This window comes from Cyanistes caeruleus, chromosome 11 (genome assembly GCF_971803275.1).
Source record: "Cyanistes caeruleus chromosome 11, bCyaCae1.hap1.1, whole genome shotgun sequence".
Classification (NCBI taxonomy): domain Eukaryota; kingdom Metazoa; phylum Chordata; class Aves; order Passeriformes; family Paridae; genus Cyanistes; species Cyanistes caeruleus.
The window spans coordinates 11,578,832-11,587,494 of record NC_141711.1 but is presented as its reverse complement, the minus strand read 5'-3'; positions in this window follow the sequence as shown (position 1 = coordinate 11,587,494).

Genomic DNA, 8,663 nt, shown 5'->3' with positions numbered 1-8,663 from the left:
AAGGGGAAAGAAAAGGTGGCAAAAGAGCAAAGCAAGTTTCACTGCATCAGAGAAAACAAAGATTTTCAATAAACTCCCCATTGCCACCCGCTCCCTCGAAAAAGGGGGAGAGGAAGGGGAAAAAAAAAAAAAGCTGCAGGTGTTTGTGAGGGGTCTGTATAGAAGCCGTGCAGGGAATTAGCAACTGAGGCAAGTTGCCTTTGGAAAAGGAATCTGCCGTGAATAGATTTGCATTTCTTAATTTAGGGATCATCAGCAAACAAGAGCCAGAGAAAGCACCCCTCTGCAGCACCAGGGGCTTCAAAGTGAGCAGGGCCGTGTGCTGGGCGCCCTGGGAGGCAGCCGGGCTGGCTTTTGGGGCTGGCCAGGCTCCCGCTGGGGCTGGGCTCCTGTGGCTGGTCCCGGCCGGACCCCGAGTCCCTCCGGCCACCCCGCTTTATCCTCCCCGCACAATAGGAGCGTGCGGGCATTGAGCGTTCCTCGCCCAGAGGAAGTGCCACCAAATCCTCCCCTTTCAGGTCCTTCCCAATCCTCTAAAGCCCCTCGGTTAATGCCCCACTGCTCTGCTCTCTTCCTGCTGGTCTCAAACCACCAAGCAGTATTTACAAGCTTTCCCCCACATTGCAATTCATTCTGGTGCCGACCCCTTTGCTGTAGGGGACGGCAGAGATGTGCTCATGCCGCAGGGACAGTGGCCTGAGATAGAGCCTGGACCTGCACCACCAAGCCAAGGCAATGCTCTCCACTCCTTGCAGTGACAATGAATCCCAACTGCATCCCACACCCAAACAATTTCCTGTTGTTCGTATATGTTCTTGTGTCAGGGCAGTCTTTGCACAGGACACCTTTCCATACTTTGTCTGTAGTGCTCCCCAGGTTCAGTCCTGCACTACAGAAATGTACCTGCTCCGAATTGCTCTGTGGCAAGTGGGCTGGAAGAGAAATCCCAAATGAAGTTGTCTTAGGTGAGACTGCAGAGCATGAAACCACAGGCCAGGGAGAGCCCTCCAGGGCAGGTCACTACACTCCGTGAAAGGACCTTTCAATTCTGGAAGGGAAAAGCAAAAATAAATGTTCCATAGATGTTAGATGAAGAGGGATTTGAGCACTGTGAAGCTTAGCCATGATGCCCCTCCCAGGGGCTGAACATAAGATGGGACTGCAGCAGATAAACCTGCAGATGCAAAAGAACAGATGGAATATGTCAGAGATACAGAGCCATAGAATTGTCTAGGATGGTAAAGTCTTTTCAGATCATAGAGCTCAAGTGTCTACCCAGCACTGTCAAGGTCACCACTAACCCATGTCCCTCAGTGCCACCTCTGCATGTCTTCTAAACATCTCCAAGGGTGGTGGTGACACAGTTTGTTCCAGTGCTTGACAACCCAGTTGGTGAAGAGTGCTTCCTAAAATCCAATCCCATTGTAACTCCCCATTGTTACTTGGGAAAATCTGTGCAACAACTCTCACCAGATTTTATGGCTATGGATCATCTGTAGGTGGACTGGGATTCCTTGAAATTCATTGGTGGCCATTTCCAATTCTCACTTGCACTGTGGCTACTGAGGGGCTGCTTAGCTGTGATCAGGGATGACATGGTCACATGAAACAGCTTCTTAGCTGGATAAGTAGAACTCCCTCTCAGTCCTGTGGGAAGGGTTGAATATTCACTGATGTTCACTACTCAGAACAAACAGTAAGTTCCAGTGAAATATGTTGGTACAAACAGGCAGAGAAACCAGACAAGGGTAAAATTGCAGTCAAAATGTAGTGAAAAAAAAAATCCAGATTTCCAGTCCTAGAATGCTTGCAGCCATGTTTTCAACATTCTGGGAAACAGCTTTGCTGGGCCTTCTCTTCCACTCTTAGATTTTTGTAGCTGGCTTGAGACCACAAGCTTGCAGTGAGCTTATACTGCTTGAGCTCACAGTGGGCTTCAGTTTTAGCTCTCAGAGGCAACAAATGAAACCAGAAACAAGGGGTTGTCACATGAACTGTAACCTGGGTAACTAGCTCTGAGAGGTTGGTCTCTAAATGGTCCTTTCACAGGAGCATGAAAACACCAGGAAGAGTAGTTTCCCCACTCAGGTACCCAAGACAGGTGTCTCAAGGCAAGCGCTTCAAAACAACACATTTTTAGTGACTCAACCCAAGGATTCAAAAAGAAGTGTAGACCACTCTTTTCTGAAATCCTGGAATATTCACTGCCAAGATTAAGCCTGGAACAAAGTCATACATAGGAATGTAGAGAAAGTTTAGGTCCAGGTTGTAGGAGGCTATTTTTGTTCTGGTATTTCCAACAGCAGGAAGAGCAAGTGTTTATCCAGCATATCTGAGTAGTCACAGGTCCATGGGGACGTGCCCTTGCTAAAGAGAGACACCCCAGCCAGCACAGCTCTGCGGTGCTTAGGGCTCATGCTCACCATCTGAGGCTCCTCCAGGCCAAGCCTGCCAGCAGATCCAAATCCTGTTGCCTGCTGAAGCTCTGTTCAAGGCAAGAATGACCCTTAAACCAGGAACTTCTTGGGAAAGAGCAGTCGTGACTCCACTCAAATCGACAACAAAGCTCCATCTGGCTTAATTATATTCAGCATTTCATGCCATCATGTCTGTTAAATGCTTTAGAGTGCCCTACCCAACTTCAGTGCTATATAGACAGTAAAAAGCCATGAACACAGCATTTCTGCCCTTGTCCTTTGCATAATTTGTCTGTTAGTGATTTTGGTTTTAAGAACTAGCAGTGAACAAAAATCTGTATATTAATTAAGCCTATGGGGCACATAAGGCAAAACCTCCCTTGTGCTGGGCATTCACTTTTGGTCTTTTCTCAGCAATAAATCCAAGCAGCAGGATCCTCAGCTGGCATGACTCAACACAGCTTATTTGAACTCACACAGTGACATGCTGCTCCTCTGCAGCACAGATCCTGGCTCCATCTACATAAGCAAGAGTCTGTGTTTGCTCCAGAAAGGTAAGATAGGATCTAGAGAGATGACACTACCAAAATGAGGGTGGGAGGGTAAAGCCAGACAGCTGAGACAAGGCAGACAGTCCATGACAAGCTGGAATTAATATATTAATTTTTATACTTTTTTCTTTTCTCTCTTTTTTTTTTTTAAAGGCAGAAACTCCGCTGATGGGACACTGATGTGTAGTTGAGACGAAGTTCTCTTTGTCAAGAGCCTGTGTGGACAGCCCTTGAGGTTTTTGGCTGTGCTCATCCAAAAGGAGTTTTTAGATGACTTGCTTCCAAGCATTTTTTTCTCTAAGAAATGATCCATGTCCGGAGCATCATGCTCCATCAGAGACCAAGCTACAAAACCTTAAACTCATGAGGCACACTCTCTTCCTCCCCTTACCTCCTGTGCACTGCTGATGTGTGTGGGCAAACTCCATCAAATGAATATTTTAGGGCTGCTCTCCCTTTATCTTTGAGCACAGAGAGCATCTGCCAGTGCCATGACATGAGAGCCCTGGACCCTCTTTCCAAATCCTCCACTGCTTCACAGGCTTTCTTCATTCACAAATCTCCAGGACCTCTCTGTGCCTCAGTTTCCCTGAATAGAAAGCTGCCAAAAGAGAAACTCCGACTTCCCCACGCATTTTCTTTAAATTATTATGTCTTCCTTTTACAATGGCAATGAACAGACATAGCCAAGATAAAATCACAGAGTAAAAATATACAAGAAAAGGCGGTCCTGCTCCAGACATGGCTTTGAACACAGACTGCAGTCAATTTGAACTGGCTCTGTTCATGTTTTTTGCCAAAACATCAGCACTTTGTAAATAACACTGTGATTCCCTGCTTCATAGGGTTGTTTTAAACCCTCGGTCATCTTGTGTGGAAGAGCAGTGTGAGCATCAGCCTTTCCCATGTGAGGTAATTTATACTGTTAAATCAGGGCATGTGGGAAGAGATTCACAAGCATTTTACCTGTAGCTTCATGGGTTGCCCTGTTTCCACTCAATGCCTGGTTTTCCCCTTTGGTTACATAAGGATAGTGGTCAGGGGGAGGTGGCTGGCAGTGTATAAACAGCTAATATACAAAGCCAGAGATAAAGAGCTTTGTGAAATAAAAAACAATACAGAAAATCTCCTTGCATTCCTGAATGATCAGGAATTGACTAGCTTATACTCTTAGCTATTCAAGTATGAAATAAATAAAGATGATGTTGTTCATTTTGTGTGTGTGTCTAATCCTATATTCTCAATAAAATGCATTTAACCTTTTTCCTTTAAAAGAGCTCTGGACAATCAGAATCATCTTTACAGAAGACTGCATCTTCTTTTAAATTAGCTTTTTAAAACATAACCATTCTTTCTTTCTCCTTTTCCAATTCCCATTCACACTTGGCACAGATAAACACAGGCAGGTCAGAGCTAGGAGCTCTCTGAATGTTTAAATGGAAACCACACTCCAGAAGAGCAGTGCTTTTCCCCCACAGCAAGTACAGTTTGTTGTTTGCCCAAGCCATAAGAGATTCAAAAGTTTTGTTTGTCAGCAGCCCCTCAAATACCAAAAGTTTAGATAAACCAGCTTGCAAAACAACTACACCAGTCCATGTGACCACTTGTAACACACCTGGGAGATGGTTTTACATTCCACTAATACCACAGAAAGCACCTCTCTCCCTCAGAAACATTCCTATCAGGTGCAGGTCAAATCTATTTAACCTAATTTTTGCCTATCCTGGCTTTACATCCAAAAGTCAAGTCAGCCACATAAGGAGCTGTTCATGACACTGACCTCCGTGTCAAGCACAAACTTGGGAACTGGTGCAGAATTTGACCCATAGCATTTGTTAATAACCTCTTTATTAATCATCTTTGTCACTTCTCCAGTGCCTCTCCTCTGTGGATGCAGGAGCACCTTGCGAGCCACAGTGAACTAAAGTGATGGTGTGGGTTAAGAAGGGTATCTCCATTTCCCACCTGGGAACAGAGGAGCACATGGGGCTGTGTAATTAATGCACAGGAGATGTGGGCTTCTGGCATTCCCACAGCTGCAGGTAAGTCCTGCCAACACAAAAATCCTGCTCCCATCCTGTGATCCTGAATGCACAGGGATGTCCTCCCATGGCAGGACTGCGGTGTGGGAGAGGAGCCACAGTGGTGCTGTGCTGGGTGGCTGGATATGATACAGGAAAATGAGCATACTTGTGGATGAGGATGGCATGTGCTGGGTGGGGGAATCACAACACAAAAACCATCAGGGAAAAGGTTTCCATCCTGCAAATGCTGGAATTGAACCACCCTTATCATCACCGGGGCTGCGTAGCAGTGCGCTTGGATGATCAAATTACTGTTCTGTCTGTGAGCTCAGGTTCAAATCCCAGCAGAGATGATGTCTGGCTTTAGCACAGGGTTTTGCACTACTTACAGGTAGCTCAGCTCAGGCCAGCAGCGCTGTGCAGCTCTGCTGCCAGTGACACTGGCACAGCTGAGACCCACGTGGAAGGATGTGCCTGGGTGATGTGAGCAGGAGCCAGCAGACAGGACCCCAGTGTCCAGGGCCCCTCCTGGGCTCTGTCTCTGAAGCTCTTGAACCAGCAGGTTTGAGTCAGAGCCCTAGTCAGACCCAGGTAAAAGATAATGTTATATTCAAGTCTGTAATCCCAATTTTACCGCAGTGAAATCCCGTCCTAACCCCTTTCAGTCCCTTGTAGCTTTGGAAAATAAAAGTGAATAACACTTGACATATTTCATCCTCACATTCAACAGCAAAGCAAAATCCACGGGGTGAGGTTTTCCTTTTTTTATTAGGCCAGCTGGAAGCACTGGAGGAGAAAAGACAGACAAGTTATCAATGTTTAAGCTCCTCTTCAAACAGTGTATGTAAGAATATTCCGAACTGTGGTCTGCAACTGAAATTTCTGCTGATTTAATAATGTCCTAGACAGATTTCTTACATTCTTAGTTGAATATTTGTAGATCAGTACAGCTTTGCATGTCTCAGGAAAACAGCCCCTTAGCCATGGGGAAAGTGCAGAAGGAGCCCTGGGCATTCACATATTACACTGCACAAAACTGTACTAGGGGTGAGAAAAAAAACATGACAAAATCAGCTTTTCAAATAATGAATTCAAATACTTTTCAAATAAAAATGCTTTTTGAATAAAAAATTTTGAGTTATGTTTTACTTCCTTTTCAAGCAAAAAAAAAAAAAATTAAAAATTAAATGAAATTGTTTTCTCAGTACCAATTCTGGTTTTTAATCAATAATTGTTTTTTAGTACTAAAAAGTGCTTTGCCTTCTTCTGAAGCACTGAAAAAATAAACAACCCTTTAAACCTCTAGGGCAAACAGAGTATTTCCCCACCACCACCCCTGGCCAGCAGTTTTCAGTACAATACATTTTTTAAATGTGGGGGCAAGCATCAGCTGAATACTTCAGCAGTGTGTATTTTCAGTAACACTGGCTTTATAATTCACCTTGGAAGCCTCAAATTGCAGCTCAGGGCAGCTCAGCTGGCAGAGCACCAACAGCAGAGGTGCCACTCTGTACAGACGGGCTGGATCATGTATCGATCAAATTGGTGTAAGTGTTCAGATTGAAACACTTGCATGTGTAAGACATGGCAGGGAGGAAAAGAGCTCCTAATAGCCCCCAGTATTTAGAAAAGGGCAGATGATCTTGCAGAGAAGGTGAGGCAGGGTAAGGGCAGGACTGTCTGTCTCAAACTCACACATCTCTGGGCTCTTGCACCTTTTACTCAACGAGCTCCTGCTTAGTGCTGCTTTAAGGTGGAATTAGTTAGGAGGTTTTCCACCCTGAAATGTACTTTTAGTACAGCAGGGTTTGCACAAACCCAAGCTTTGGAAAATGGGAACATTTGTCTGTTTTTAGGGGTTGCTAGGGTAAAACTTGGGCAACTGGATGGGTTTGATGAGCAGGGTGCCAGGGAGGTGTTTGGAGACCTGGATTTCATGGCTGACTGCACGCACAGCTGGGGGATTCCAGTCAAGTGCACACACTATCTCTGTATCTCACTTTCTACAGCAGTAAAACTAGAGCACTTCTCAAGGCTGTTAGGAGGCTAAATTCACAAATATTTGAAATTTGCATTGAGATCTCTGAGGAACAGGATTGTGGCATGCCAAACCACGGCAGCACTGTGGATGTTGGAGGAATGGTGAATGTTAGCCAATTAACTGCAGATTATTATGTTTAGAGGAATTAAAATAAACTCCTGGATTCTAACTGGGTACAGCCAGGAGGGTGTAACAGTCCCTCTGCTGTGTCAATATCATCCCCAGGTCCATTAGTGTGGGGTCTCTGTAGTGCAGAAAAGCTGAGCCCCACAACAACACCATTCAACAATTGGTCATGGACAAGCTGTCCCTACCAGAGGCTGTCTGGGCAGAGCTGGGGGCATTTGCCTTTTATCTGACCTGAGGCTCTCATTTCTTCTCACCCCCAGTGTTTCCCTTCAATGTTCCCTTCAGTATTTTGGGAGAGGTGAACACAGTAAAGAGCACATCTGATGAAGAACTCTGTCACCCCTAAGTATTTGCTTTCCAGCCTGGCTGGCCATAGTGGGAGCAGTGGTCAGTTCCCGAAGGATTGGATATCTCTGACTCCGGGAGCGGGAATCAGAGCCATGCAGATAAGGCTGTCATCAGAGATAACAGCAGTCAACAACCCTCAGTGTCATTATCTCAGCAAAGGGAAAAAGCAGGCAGCCCCCCTTAATATACAAAGTGCGGTGGTTATATATGTCTCCTTTACAATGATAGATGGAAAGGGATAAAGGGAGAAATCTAACAGAAAGCCTTCAAAGCCAGCCTGCTTCACATCCTCGCTCTCCCAAACTGGAGCATGTTTCCATGAAAGCAGTAAACAGCCTCCCCCCAGCCTGCACCCACACTCGCCCAGCAAAGTGGCTCCAGCAAAACAATTTCACCGACACGGATCTGAGCGAGGGCTGCTTTCCCCTCCTTTGGTTAGAGGAATTTCTTAAGAAGGAATAATGAAGCAGTGATTGTCAAACATGCCTTACTGGAAGGCAAACAAATTGGCTGGATCAGGCCTTTTTAATTCGAAAAAATAAATAGAATAAACCTGAATTTATTTGCAATGGTTTGATTGCTGTCTGAAGCCATTACACTCTTAAGCTCCTTTTCACCTTATAATCAAACTCCAGGAGCACAACACACTCCAGCGTGTCTCTGTGCTGTGTGAGCTGCCCCAGGATTTATCTGGCTGCATCCTCCCTGTGGCACACACACACATGTGCAGTACAGGACCCAGCACTTCCCTGCCACAGCTGGCTGCTTCCAGACAAGGACCTGTGTGTCACCATCACCAAAACCCCAAAACCAGCATGACACACTGCAACTGCCCCTTTCAAACATGCAGGCCTGTTTGCAAAGCCCCAGACGAGCTGATCCTCAAAGAAACACCTTAATCAAAGCTGAAGAGGAAGCAGGGCAAATTAATAAGCAAAGACATAAGGAAAAGGAAAAGTGGCAAAATCCTAAATAAAATGTCTGGGTCTGATTTCTTTATGTGCATTTCTGAAGTGAGAAGAAGCACACAGAAGGGTATTTAATTAAATCAAAGGGTAAAGGAAGGGGTTGCCATGCAGCTTGCTATTATGTTACAGTTCACTAAAATGAAAACTTATTTTTAAACCTCTGGTATTAATTTGAGATTATTCAG